The sequence below is a fragment of the Hemicordylus capensis genome, chromosome 7, assembly GCF_027244095.1.
Source record: "Hemicordylus capensis ecotype Gifberg chromosome 7, rHemCap1.1.pri, whole genome shotgun sequence".
Taxonomy (NCBI): domain Eukaryota; kingdom Metazoa; phylum Chordata; class Lepidosauria; order Squamata; family Cordylidae; genus Hemicordylus; species Hemicordylus capensis.
In genome coordinates, this window is record NC_069663.1 from 18,219,907 (window position 1) to 18,233,101 (window position 13,195).

At 45.9% G+C, this 13,195-nt stretch overlaps 1 protein-coding gene and 1 non-coding gene across 2 annotated transcripts in view; one reads left to right on the top strand and one right to left on the bottom strand.

The window, feature by feature from the left end:
• Positions 1–1,469: 1,469 nt before the first annotated feature.
• The window catches only part of HTR1D (5-hydroxytryptamine receptor 1D), a 65,432-nt gene continuing 53,706 nt past the window's right edge, over positions 1,470–13,195 (top strand). The window contains exon 1 of the mRNA XM_053266698.1: positions 1,470–1,547. The gene's annotated coding sequence lies outside the window, so the exon portion shown is untranslated. The remainder of the gene's footprint in view (positions 1,548–13,195) is intronic.
• TRNAA-CGC (transfer RNA alanine (anticodon CGC)) lies at positions 10,399–10,470 on the bottom strand. The gene has a single exon. It is a non-coding gene; the product is annotated as a tRNA-Ala (tRNA).

The following is a 13,195-nucleotide window of genomic DNA, read 5'->3' on the forward strand; positions in this document are numbered from 1 at the left end:
TGGTTTTAATAGGAGCAACTGTCCTCTGCTTCAACAGGACGAAGCAAGTGCACACAGGCACCCCTGGTAAGAGTGCCTCGATAAATCTGTGAGTACACAGTATGCTCCTGCTAAAGGTTTAACACAACAGCTCTGAAACATACCTGCCTGGTTGTGGATATCAGACTGCGCTGACCTCTTACTCGGGTATAAATATTTTGCCCTATTTAGATCAAAACAAATGGCAAGGTGTACAGGGGAATAAGTCAAACTCGGAGTAATGTGTTGGGGCTGTGTGGGCACCCTGAATTAGCCGGAGAAGAGGAGAAATTGCTTTAAAAACCCAGCTATATATTGTTCCTTTGAGCCACTAGGTGGCGCTGCAGTTTGGACTTGCAGCCTCGGGAAGGTAAGTTGCTTTCCGTGTGTCTCGCATTTCGAGGCACTTGGCCTTTTCCACCGTTGTTCCATGCCTGCAGATTGTGGACTGGGAATTGCATTGAGGGGCATATAAAGGGCCTTGGCGGTTTCAAGATGGCCGTGGAGAAAGTGCTCTTCTCTACCATCCTGTAGACTGCAACTCTCAGCTGTTGGCATCTGCCTTTGGCTTCTCAGAGCATTTTCGGTAGCCGCTTGTAGGAACAAGTAAAAGTCTCATCTTGCACAATGTAGACCCGCCAGCAAGATGCCCATAATGTTATCCCGTGAGACAGCACTGGGGCACAGAGCAAATAGCTTCCAGCAGACTCCCCAAAGCTTTCTTTTCCAGGGTGTTCAGTGAAGACTGGGTTGTGCCCTCTACCTCATAGGAAGCTGCCTTATACTGAGTCAGACCAGTGGTCCATCTAGCTCAATATTGTCCACACAGACTGGCAGCAACTTCAGGGTTGCAGGCAGGAGGCCCTATCTGGAGACGTCAGGGAGGAAACTTGGAACCTTCTACATGCAAGCATACAGGTGCTCTTCCCCAGAGGTGCTCTTACCCCTGGACTTTTGGGCCGAAGTCCATGGCCTCCATGCCCCCTGGGGGCCCCCAAATCCTCTTTAGTATGCCCTGTGTGGTGTGGTTTGTGCCTTCGAGAACATACATGTTAAAAAATGCTGCTTAACTTGCAGTGGGGTGGGGTGGGGGACTTTAGGTCCAGGCTCCAAAATTACCTAGGTGCACCTCTGCTCTTCCCAGAGCAGCCCTATCCCCCAAGCGGAATATCTCGCAGTGCTCACACATGGAATCTCTCATTCAGTTGCAAACCTGGGCAGACCCAGCTTAGCAAAGCGGACCATTCATACTTGCTACCACAAGACCAGGTCTCCTCCCAAGATGATTAAAGGCCTGGGCTGCATATATTTGTATTTCAAACACACCAGTCTTTTGACTCTGCTTATTATACAAGGAGGATAGTGTTAGTTCTGACACGTTAATGAACATTTTATATATGCCATTTCAACAAGGATGTTCTCATTGACTTTCAAACTAATTCAACATTGGTGTGAATATGCTGCACAGTTTTGACTCTCCAGCACCTTTTGGTCCATAGCTGCCCTTGAAGAATATCCGGAAACTGCAGGTAATGCAAAATGCAGGAGCTAGGGTTTTATCTGGAACTGGCTGGTAGGATCACATCACACCCATTTAAAAAGAGCTACACTGGCTACCCGTTTGTTTCTAGGTCCAATTCAAGGTGCTGGTTTGACCTTTAAAGCCATTAATGGTTTGGGCCCGGGATACCTGAGGGACCGCCTGCTCCCAAGGGTTGCTGCCTGCTTGACGAGGTCATCTAAGGGGGCTCTGCTCTGGGTGCCGACAGTGAAGGGGGCTTGGTTGTCATACACGTGGGACAGGGCTTTCTCTGTTGCTGCCCCCAGACTCTGGAATGCTCTCCCGATGACTATTTGCTCCTCGGTCTCCATCACAGTTTTTAGAAAGCATGTTAAATATTGGCTTTTTGCCCAGGCTTTTATATGACTGTTTCTACTGCTGCTTCTTTGTATTTTGTACAGTTTTTATGCTTATATTTTAAATATTTTTAATTAGATTTGTTTTATATTTTAGCTTAATATTTCAATTGTGTCATTGTTTATAGTCTTGTTTTTAATTTTTGTGTAAACTGCCTTGGGATTGTTTTAATGAAAGACGGTATATAATCAATCGATTGATTGATCAGTATATACATTTAACAATAAATAAATAAATCTCCAGGTAGGGATGGGGAGGACCCCTATTGGGAACCTTGGGGAGCCAATCAGAGTAGGCAATATTAAGCTTGATAAACGATTGGTCTGACTATTTGCATGCCTACTCAACTTTGGCTCTCCTGCAGATGTTGGCCTACAACTCCCATAATCCCTGGCTATTGGCCACTGTAGCTGGGGATTGTGGGAGTTAGAGTCCAAAAACAGCTGGGCAGGGGCAAAGTTGAGCAGGCTTGATTTAGAGATAGGGCTGTGGCTCAGTGGTACCCGCAGTTTTCTTTTTATGTGGAAAGTCCCAGGTTCAATCCCGGGCTCTGCTGGAAAAGGCTCCTGCCTGAAAGCTGGGGTTGCTGCTGCCAGTCAGTGGAGTACTGAGCTAGGCAGACCAATGGTCTGATTCAGTATCCAGCAGCTTCCTATGTTCTTTTAAGGGCAGCAGATTTCTAAAAGGAATGTGTCAGGATGCAGCTTCCTACACCCAAATGGAGAAATGAAATTCTCTGTAAAAATGAGTAAAAATGTCTATAACGGCTTGATGTTGTGACAAGCATCCAAAGCACGTTAGGGGTCAAGCATGGGGGTCAAGCATCTGTGGGTCTGATTGAGACGGACACCAAAGGCGTTTGACGCTGTTTTAATGCCACATTCCTTATTTTTAGTCCTCCATATTCATATTAAGAGCCAGTTCCAGCCTTTAACACTGTATGTGTGATTTCCCCCCTTTTAGTATATGATAATTTTTGTGCTCAGAACGTACTTACTTTCCTTGCTGTGAGCGCAAAACGTGCAGATGAATCCCCAAATTAAGCTGATGATGTGTTCGCAGGAACAAAGACAAATTACACTGAGTTCTCCTTGGAAAGGTTATTTGAAATTAAGTCTTCTAAAATAGTGTGGCTAACATTTCTTCCCCTACCCCCCCTCCAAATGTTAACTTAATCTAACAGGCAGGCAATCCGACCCCCCTTGGCATCATCCCATCTTTTGTAGGTTTCTCCTTCACAAAACACAGTAGTTGATTGGCTGGATGTCTCTCATGCACTGTACATGGGGCTGCCCTTGAAGACAGCTAGGAAGCTTCATTAAGTGCTGCAGTCACTCCCGAATGGAACTCGCTGTGTAGAATAGATCGCTCCAATGTTCTTCCGACTCCATTGCTCACCATTTCCTTCCTGGCTTTAACCCTAAACAATCTGGGGCCAGGATACCTTAAAGCCTGTCTCATTCCGTATTTCAGGGGTTCTTAAACTTGGGTCCCCAGGTGTTGGACTGCAAGGCCCATCATCAAATGCCATCGTGGCAAGGGGTTATGGGTGTTGCAGTCCAGCAACATCTAGAGGCAGAGGTGCACCTGATCCTAGGTAGCTTTGGAGCCTGGACCTAGAGACCCTGGGAGCCCCCCCACCCCAAGTTACACATAATCCCCCTACACACACAAACACACACACTCCCATGACACATGCAGTAAGTCTGGGAAACATACTAGCAGGGATTTGAACTAGCAACCTCTTGCACCCTATGCAAGTTACATCCCCACTGAGCTATTCGGTGGCTTTTTGTTTGATCTAGCAGGGCTCTATCACGACCTCTTCTCCATAACTTTGTCTGATGATTAGTTTGGCACCAAACTACATGCTACGTAATGTAGATGCTTGAAGCAGAATTACCTGTTTAAAACAATCTAAATAGCCTCAGGGGGGTCAGGATTAAAAAACAGTGGAGAGCGGGGTGTTTTACCCCATGGCTTCTTCCATGGTCCTAATTCAGATCGGGGAACCCTGCAGATGCTATTTTCCTGGAAAGAGATGCTTCCGTTGTATGTATTTGTTTATTTCGGCCCAAGGCCAGCATAGAGATGCTTCCATTGGCATCAATGTCTTTTTAAAAAATTGGGACAGATTTTGAAAGGAAAGAATGAAGGGATTGTAGCAAAACATCACAAATGCCTATTTTATTCGGAGAAACAGGATGTCGCTGCTAGAAAGCAAACAAACCTGTACAACCCCAGGGTAGAGAACAGTGCTTTGAACAGTTGTCGAGCCATCCAAAATTAAGTGAGCTGATTTCTGATGACCTCTTCAAGGGTGAAGAGGCCAGCTGGTACCTATGATCTAACCATTCGCTGAAGTGATTAAAGAGGGTGTCCCCCCCCTTTCCTGGTATGCAAATAAATGTTTAGACAGAGTACAAATGTCTCTTGAAATCACTGCCTGGATATGCAAAATGAGCCCATGAGTGCAGTAAGCTCTGAGAATTTACTGGCACACTCTGATCTGCACATCCATCCTTGACACTCACCTTTGTGTGAATATTCCTGGCAGTGCAGCGGCTTGAAAGGTGAGGGGTGCATATTAAAGACTGCATTTCAAGGGAGTCCAAATCCTGCCCTGTCCTTAAAGTACAGCCTCAAGCCCACTTGAATGTTCAAAGAGCCTAAAGGAAAAGTGTGCCGTCAAGTTGATTCCGACTCCTGGCGACCACAGAGCCCTGTGGTTGTCTTTGGTAGAATACAGCAGGGGTTTACCATTGCCTCTTCCCGTGCAGTCTGCGATGATGCCTTTCAGCACCTTGCTGCTACCTGATATAGGTGTTTCCCATGGTCTGGAGAACATACCAGCGGGGATTCGAACCGGCAAGTCGTTTCCCCGCTGCACCATTAGGTGGTATACCCTGCTTTGTAAGGTAAAGGTCAAGTGTAGTGTTGAGTTGATTTTGACTCCTGGCGTCCACAGAGCCCTGTGGTTGTCTTTGGTAGAATACAGGAGGGGCTGACCATTGCCATCTCCCGCACAGCATGAGATGATGCCTTTCAGCATCTTCCTGTATTGCTGCTGCCCAACATAGTAGCAGCGGGGATTTGAACCGGCAACCTTCTGCTTGTTAGTCCAGCATTTCCCCGCTGCACCACTTAAGGGTGACTGGGCACCCTGCTTTGTAGAGCTCCTACAAATAATCGTTATACAGGAACTGCTTGGCTTGTATGTGCTACAGAACTGGTTCTCTTCCTCCTCCCTTACCCAGCATGCCTGTCCTCTGTGTCCTCCAGGACAGGAAAGCGAGTGGTGCTCCACGAGAGACTGCCTGCCCGCCTGCCCTTCATGGGAGGCAACCCAGGTCTTATGGTCCACGTGACGAATTTCTTTCCACTTGTCCCGGGGCCTCGCACAGATGTTGCCTTCCCCGAATGAACCACCTCTGAGCATACAATTTGTTGCTGTAGGAATGTGACATTATGCAGCTCTGCAAAATAAGATCGCCTATGAGTGACAGCCAAAGAGATGCAGCTGACACGTTGGATTTGGGAATGGATTTGTTGCTATGCTCCCGACCTTGAGAAAGTTTGAAGTACAGCCGCATGAGCCCAGGACTCCGAAAGAGAGGGTGGCAGAAATGTCCCTTGGTGTGGAGCTGCGAGGAGAGCTGGTCTTGTGATAGCAAAGCATGGCTTGTCCCCTTTGCTAAGCAGGGTCCACCCTGGTTTGCATTTGAATGGGAGATGACATGTGTGAGCACTGTAAGATATTCCCCTTAGGGGATGGGGCCACTCTGGGAAGAGCATCTGCTCTGCGTGCAGAAGACCGAGGTTCCCTCCCTGGCCTCTGCAAGTAGGGCTGAGAGAGACTCCTGCCTGCAACCTTGGAGAAGCTGCTGCCAATCTGTGTAGACAATACTGAGCTAGACTACCAATGGTCTGACTCAGTAGAAGGCAGCTTCCTATGTCCCTAGCTCTGCGTTCATACAGGCTTTGAGGTAGCTGATGTTTTCTGTTTTTATAGGCAAAGAGATTAAGAGGCAAAATATTTTCTCCTGTAACTGAATGTAACTTCAATTGCATTTGCGGATGCTAAAATCAGGGCTACAACCATGATTCAGTTAGAATACTATTGAAGCTTTTTGTAATTGATCAAAAAGGTCAATGAATGGGGCGATTTTTAAAAGATTCATTTTTTAAAATTCATGTTTGGCATTTTGTGAAATAAATAAGATTTATAAGCTCAATGACAGGAAAACAAAACTGTTTATACACAAGACAGAATTATCGTATTATAAGGATGGTTTTTCCAGAATGTATACAGACTGTTTGTTATATGAAAGACATCTTGGTGATTATAGACATCTTGGTGATGATTTGTATAACTGAATGGTGGGAACCAGTGTAGTATTAAAGTGATGTAAGGTTTGACATAAAGAAAGTAAAATAATGAAAATGTCAGAATGAAAAATCCCAGAAGAGATATGTGACTGTTGTGTTAATTTGTCCATTAATGCTGATTTCCAAACGTACGAGAGTGAATGTCTTGAAGCACTTCACTTTTCCAGTGGAATGCAATTTCCATCTTTGCTACTGTTAGTCCAAATTTGATAAATTTTCATAAGCTCTTTGTGGGTCTATTAATTGTATAGCCAACAATGCCGGCACTGGATCAAGCTGTATATCAGATCACCCAATCATTGATCCAAGTTCTGCTGGGGGGGAAATGAAGCTGAATTTTTGTGGGTTTTGTTTTTTTTTAAACAATCTGACCACATATAAAACCAAGTCCCCTATGAATAATTATTTTTAATTGAAATACTTATTAGAAACTGCACATGCGGCTCTGTCTTAGGAGGCATGCCCTCTTCATAGGAACATAGGATAGGAACATAAGAAGCTGCCATATGTTGAGTCAGACCATTGGTCTATCTAGTTCAGTATAGTCTACACTGACAGGCAGCGGCTTCTCCAAGGTTGCAGGCAAGAATCTCTCTCAGCCCTATCTTGGAGAAGCCACTCAGGGAGGAGACTTGAAGCCATCTGTTCTTCCCAGAGCGGCTCCATCCCCTGAGGGGAATATCTTACAGTGCTCATTGGTCTCCCATTCAAATGCAACCAGGGCAGACCCTGCTTAGCTAAGGGAACAAGTCATGCTTGCTACCACAAGACCAGCTCTCCTCTCTTCACACTCCCACAGAAAGGAATACCTCTTCTGAGATGGCACTTCTGATATCATGCACCATCTAAAAGGATGTTTTTCTTCCCCCTTCAAAAGTGTTTTAATCAAATGCAAACATATGCAGATTGAATTAGTTAATTCATTAAAACTCATCTGATTGACTAAGATGTGTCTAACTGAGTGACAGCCCAGCTAAAATATTAAGAACTGGAACAGAGGGTCTTTAGAAGTTATGCTTTTACTCCTCCACAGTCCATTCACGAGTTCAAGTCCCCATTCAGCACTGGGTGACTCTGGGCCATTTCTCTCCCAGCCTAACCTGCCTCTCAGGGTTGTTGTGAGAATAAGCATAACCAGGCACACTGCTCTGGGCTCCTTGAAGGAAGATCAGGATATGGATGTAAAAAACTAATGGAGCCTACTTTTAACATATTGACTCTTCCCTATGGGTAAACATAGGAAGCTGCCTTTTTCCGAGTCAGACCATTGGTCCATCTAGATCACTACTGTCTACACTGACTGGCAGCAGCTCTCCAAGGTTACATGCAGGAGGTCTCCCATCTCTTCCTTGGGCTGCCAGGGAGTGAAACTGGGAGCTTCTGCACACAAACATGCAGATACTCTTCCACTAAGCTTTGGCCCCATCCCCTGAGGGTAATATCTTACAGTGCTAACATGTAGTCTCCCATCCAAATGCAAACCAGAGTGGACCCTGCTTAGCAAAGGAGACAAATCATGCTCACTACCATAAGACCAGTCACCTAATGGCACAGTGGGGAAATGACTTGCCTAGCGAGCAAGAGGTTGCTGGTTCGAATCGCCGCTGGTATGTTTCCCAGACTATGGGAAACACCTATATTGGGCAGCAGCGATACAGGAAGGTGTTGAAAGGCATCATCTCACACTGCGTGGGAGGAGGCAATGGTTAACCCCTCCTGTATTCTACCAAATAAAAGCACATGGCTATGTGGCTGCCAGGAGTCGGCACCGACTCGAGACCAGCTCTCCTGGTAGAATTGGTGTGCTTTAACCTGTATCCTGGAAGTGGACCTTAGAGGGAATCCAACATTTTGTTGCAGGTTCTGCTTGTACATCCTAATAATGAGATGCATCTGTAGCCACCGTTTCTAATTTTTTCTCCTTAAACAGAAAATAGAATAAAATGACCTCCATCACGCCCTTCGTTTTGCATTCACAAGCTCACCGCCAGCGATCCATGTCATTAAACATTCCCCTGGCCCCCGCCTTTTCATTCTAAAAGGAACTTGGCTATTTTATTTATTACCAGTTCCGGGCACCTCATTACTTGGAATGCCTGACTCCCAAATGCAATCTCCCACTCCTTGAAAGCCTAGTTCCACAGCATTAAATCCAACCACACAGACAGGGCTGTAATCATAAATCCCTATCAGAGTCAGTGGGTTTGGTGAACTGTCAGAATAGCACAGGCTACAAGGAGGTGAGGAAGAGTGATCAATGGCTTACAAGGGGTCTTTCCCCCCCAGTGCCATCTAGGGAGTTACTATTTAGGAGACCTGTTTTTCCCCCAGCCCCTCATCTGCTGAATGGAGATAATAATAGTGACCTACTAGAAAACCACAGGGCTCTGTGGGCACCAGGAGTTGAAACTGACTTGATGGCACACTTTATCTTTACTATTATTGTAGTAGGTCACTATTATGATTATAGTATGGTATGTATTATTATTTCTTGTTTACACAGACAGGTGTTATTGACTGGTTTGTTTTATCCAGACATCAAGTCCTTCCCAAGGACCTGGGATGGCTGAATTTTATTATCAATATTGTTCTTGTTGTTATTATAGATATCGTCGCAGAATATAGGCTGTTCCCTGTAAAGTTGCTTTTTCTAATTGGCTGGTGGTGATTTCTGTGGCCCCTCTGGTGTTGAGGTGCTCTTCAAGGTCTTTTGGAACTGCACCCAGGGCGCCAATGACCACTGGGATTATTTGGGTCTTCTTCTGCCACAGCCTTTCAATTTCAATTGGTAGATCTTTGTATTTGGTGATTTTTTTCTATTTCTTTTTCTTCTATTCTGCCATCCCCTGGTATTGCTATGTCGATTATTTTAACTTGTTTTTCTTTCTTCTTGACTACAGTTATATCTGGTGTATTATTATTATCTATTTACACACAGTCTACCAGATGTTATTGACTGGATTTGGTACTTTAATTATCGGGCCCCTTCCAAGGGTCTAGAATAACTAAAGAAAAATTAAAGATAGCGTCGTAGTATTCATGCTGTCCCAGAGTAGTGTGGCCTTCTGTAGTTGATGTGTTGTGATTTTGTCGATGCCCAAGGTGTCAAGATGGTGTTCAAGTTCTTTTGGTACTGCACCAAGGGCACCCACAACTATTGGCACCACTATTGTTTTCTTTTTCCAGAGCCGCTCAATTTCAATCTGAAGGTCCTTGTATTGTTATTTTCTCCAGTTGTTTTTCGCTGACTCGTCTATCCCCTGGGATTGCAATATCGATTATCAGAACCCGATTCTTCTTGATGACTGTTAGTTGAGTGGGAGATTCAAACCCACTCCCAGTCCAGCACTCTAACCACTACACCACACAGTCTCTCAGTACTGAGTTGGTTCTCCCCTGCCGGCAGTGAACTAATGCAGCAAAGTTAAACTTCCGAGAAAATGGGATTGCACTGTTATTGGTGTCCTTAATTTCCCACGCGGCTCTGCCCACATCCTGCAGCAGCAGAAGTTATTATGATGTGTTTTGCTTGATGCTGAACGCTGGTACATGGGGGTGCGCTAATGCTCCCCCCCCCCCGGCGTTCCCACTAAAAGCAGCTGATTTTTGTAGCTGGCATCTCAATGGGAACCGAAAATAGGTTTGTTCAAATGATCTAATTGTCTGAGTTAGACAAGTACATCACTGAGAACATTTCTTGCTGTATGGAAAATGTTGACACTTTAATCGGTTGCCAGTCACTGGGATAGATGTTTGTGCCTGAGGACATGCTGTGGCTTCAGTCTGAATCCCTGGCTCGGAGTTAGCCCATGGGATGCTTCTCTGGCTACAGGGTTCATCACTCCTGGGCAGTTCCTTGGAGCTTGAAGGTAACATATGAGGCTGGCTTAGACTCAGTCAGACCCATCCGGCTCAGTCAGTATTGTCAACGAGAGTTGGCAGCAGCTCTCCAGGGTTTCAGACAGGAGTCTTTCCCAGCCTTAAGAACATAAGAACAGCCCTGCTGGATCAGGCCCAAGGCCCATCTAGTCCAGCAGCCTGTTTCGCACAGTGGCCCACCATACCTTACCTGGAGATGCTGCCAGGGATTGAACCGGGGACCTTCTGCATGCGAAGCAGGTGCTCTACCACTGAGCTACAGCCCCATCTCCAAAAAAGAGATCTCTGGCTACAGTCACATAGGAACACAAGAAGCTGCCTTATACTGAGTCAGACCCTCAGTCCATCCAGCTCAGTATTGTCAACACTAGCTGTCAGAGTTTCTCCAAGGTTTCAGGCAGGATTCTCTCCCAGCCTTACCTGGAGATGCCAGGGATTGAACTGGGGAACTTCTGCATGCAGAGCAGATCTTCTACCACTGAGTTATGGCCCCACCCCCTCCCTAAAGGGAGTATCTTACAGCAGACACAGCTCACATGTAATCACCCATCCAAATGTAAACCATGCTCAACCCTGCTTAGCAAAAGGGACAATTCAGGGGTGCTACCACCACCAGACCAACTCTCTGCCCCTTCAGCTGATGTTTATCTGTCTCTGCTTCTCTATCTCTGATGCTCTCCCTTCAAAACTGCCCTAATACTCTTTCTTTACACACACACACACACACACACACACACCCCTGCCTGATTTGCCAATGACAGCATTCTCAAGCCCTATTCGCACATTATATTCAGTACATATTTATTATTTATTATTATTATTTTGATTATTAAAACTTTTATACCGCCCTTCCAAAAGTCTCAGGGCGGTTTACATTACAAATACAGTCTGTACTCACATACTGAACTGCGTACATTCACATGTTGAGCCGGTTCTCATGATCAGAGATTTCTGGGTAGGACAGGGTTAACCCAGGAATCTGTGGTCATCTGGGGAACCGGCAGGCTTTACATCCCTGAACCCTGGGTAGCCCAGGTCTGCTACCCAGGTTTAAAGAGAGGTAGGAGGAAAACAGAAACCATCCTACCTTCTTTTTTTGGTCATCTGCGCTGCCGTGTGGTTTTAAACTGCTCCCTGGCAGTCAGTGGCCATGTTTACCATAGAGTTCCATGGCTTGTGGGGCCAGGGAGAGGAAAGCTGCTGCAGTACTGAGGGCGGCCTCTCTGCTGCTCCCGCAATGCATTGTAGTATATATGAAGGCCCCAGCTCCCACTTTTAACAACGGAGAACGCCACTGCGACGTTCGTGTGGGTGTGTGAGCTGCAGAGCCCATAAGAGGCTCTGGTCATCTGGAAGGCACAAGGACGGAAAGTGCTTTCCCTCCAGCCCTCACTCATATTTCTTTTATTACACTTCTATACCGCCCTATCCAAAGGCATATATTTCTGAGAATGGGCCCATTCTGTCCAATGCACCAACAGTAGTACATTTCCAGTGAGTACCTTGTATTTGTGGGCCTTGTATCCAGATTCACTTTTGAAATGTACGGTCATGCACACATTACTATGTACATGTGTACAGCCACTTGTACACAAGTACAATGTAACATCTGAATAGGGCTTTGGTGTCTTCTCAAAACTGTGATTCCCCAGGGTTCTTTGCGGGGGAAGAAATGGCAGTTAATCTAATTTAAAACCAGTCCAAATTTGTTCTCTTACATCGGTCTGGGTCCGTGAGCACATATGTATGCACCATAAGGCTTGTTGTGGATGAAGGAATGTCCCCAGAGCTGTGTCGGAGTTGAAGAAAATCACCACGGCATTGTGACTGAAATAAATCTGCAGTCGGGAGTGCCTTCTCAATCACACAGGTGGTCTTTATCGCCAAGCCCTTCTATCAAGTAATTTTCTAGATACCACCACCTGTCTTCCTGCAGTTATTTAAGGTTGAATAAGAAGCATGACTGATTCAATGCATGAAAACAGTCGGATAGGATAATTCGAGGTGCTCTTGACTGTCTTCCTCCTGCGTAATTAATGATTCAATGAGGAACATGACAGCTGTGACACCTGAACATAATATATGCCACACTGCCTGTGCAACTACACTTACTAAGACTGCAAACCTATGCATGGCTGCTTGGGAGTGGGTCCCTTTGAACTCTGGGAGGATTGCTTCTGAGTAAACGTGGATGGTGCAGCGGGGAAGTAGCTTGCCTAGGGAGCAAGAGGTTGTTGGTTCGAATCCCCACTAGTATGTTTCCTAGACTGTGGGGAAACACCTATATCAGGCAGCAGGGATATAGGAAGATGCTGAAAGGCATCCTCTCATACTGCATGGGAGGAGGCAATGGTCAATCCCTCCTGTATTCTACCAAAGACAACCATAGGGCTCTATGGTCGCCCGGATCGATATTGACTCGAAGGCACAACTTTACCTTAAACATGGATAGGACTGAGGGGAGGGGACCGTTGCTCAGTGGCTGGGAAGTGTAGGCCTTCCTGGGAATTTTCCTCCTTCAGAGAGGGCTCCCTCTCTCTTAAAGGGCCCCCCCAGCACTGAGAAATGTGCAGCGGTACTTTGCAGAGGTCAGCACAGTGGAAAATGGCTCTCACATTGACAAGTTTTGTTGTTGTTGTTGTTGTTTTGCCAAAGTGGCCCCAGCTTGAAAAACAACAAAGATCACTGGCTTAAACGGAAGAATAGACAGATCCAGTGGGATTGAGGGGTGGGAGGCCGAGGGGGTTGGTAGAACTGTCAAATGCTTGTATAGGGAAGAAAAGGTGCCAACCAGGGCCAGCCATACTATGAAGTAGAGAAACGTGGTCTGTTTCAGGGGACGGTTGTTGGTTTTGTTCTTTTAATTAGGAACATAGGAAGCTGCTACATACTGAGTCAGACCATTGGTCCTTCTAGATCAGTATTGTCTACCCAGACTGGCAGCAGCTTCTCCAAGGTTGCAGGTAAGAATTGCTCTCAGCCCTATCTTGG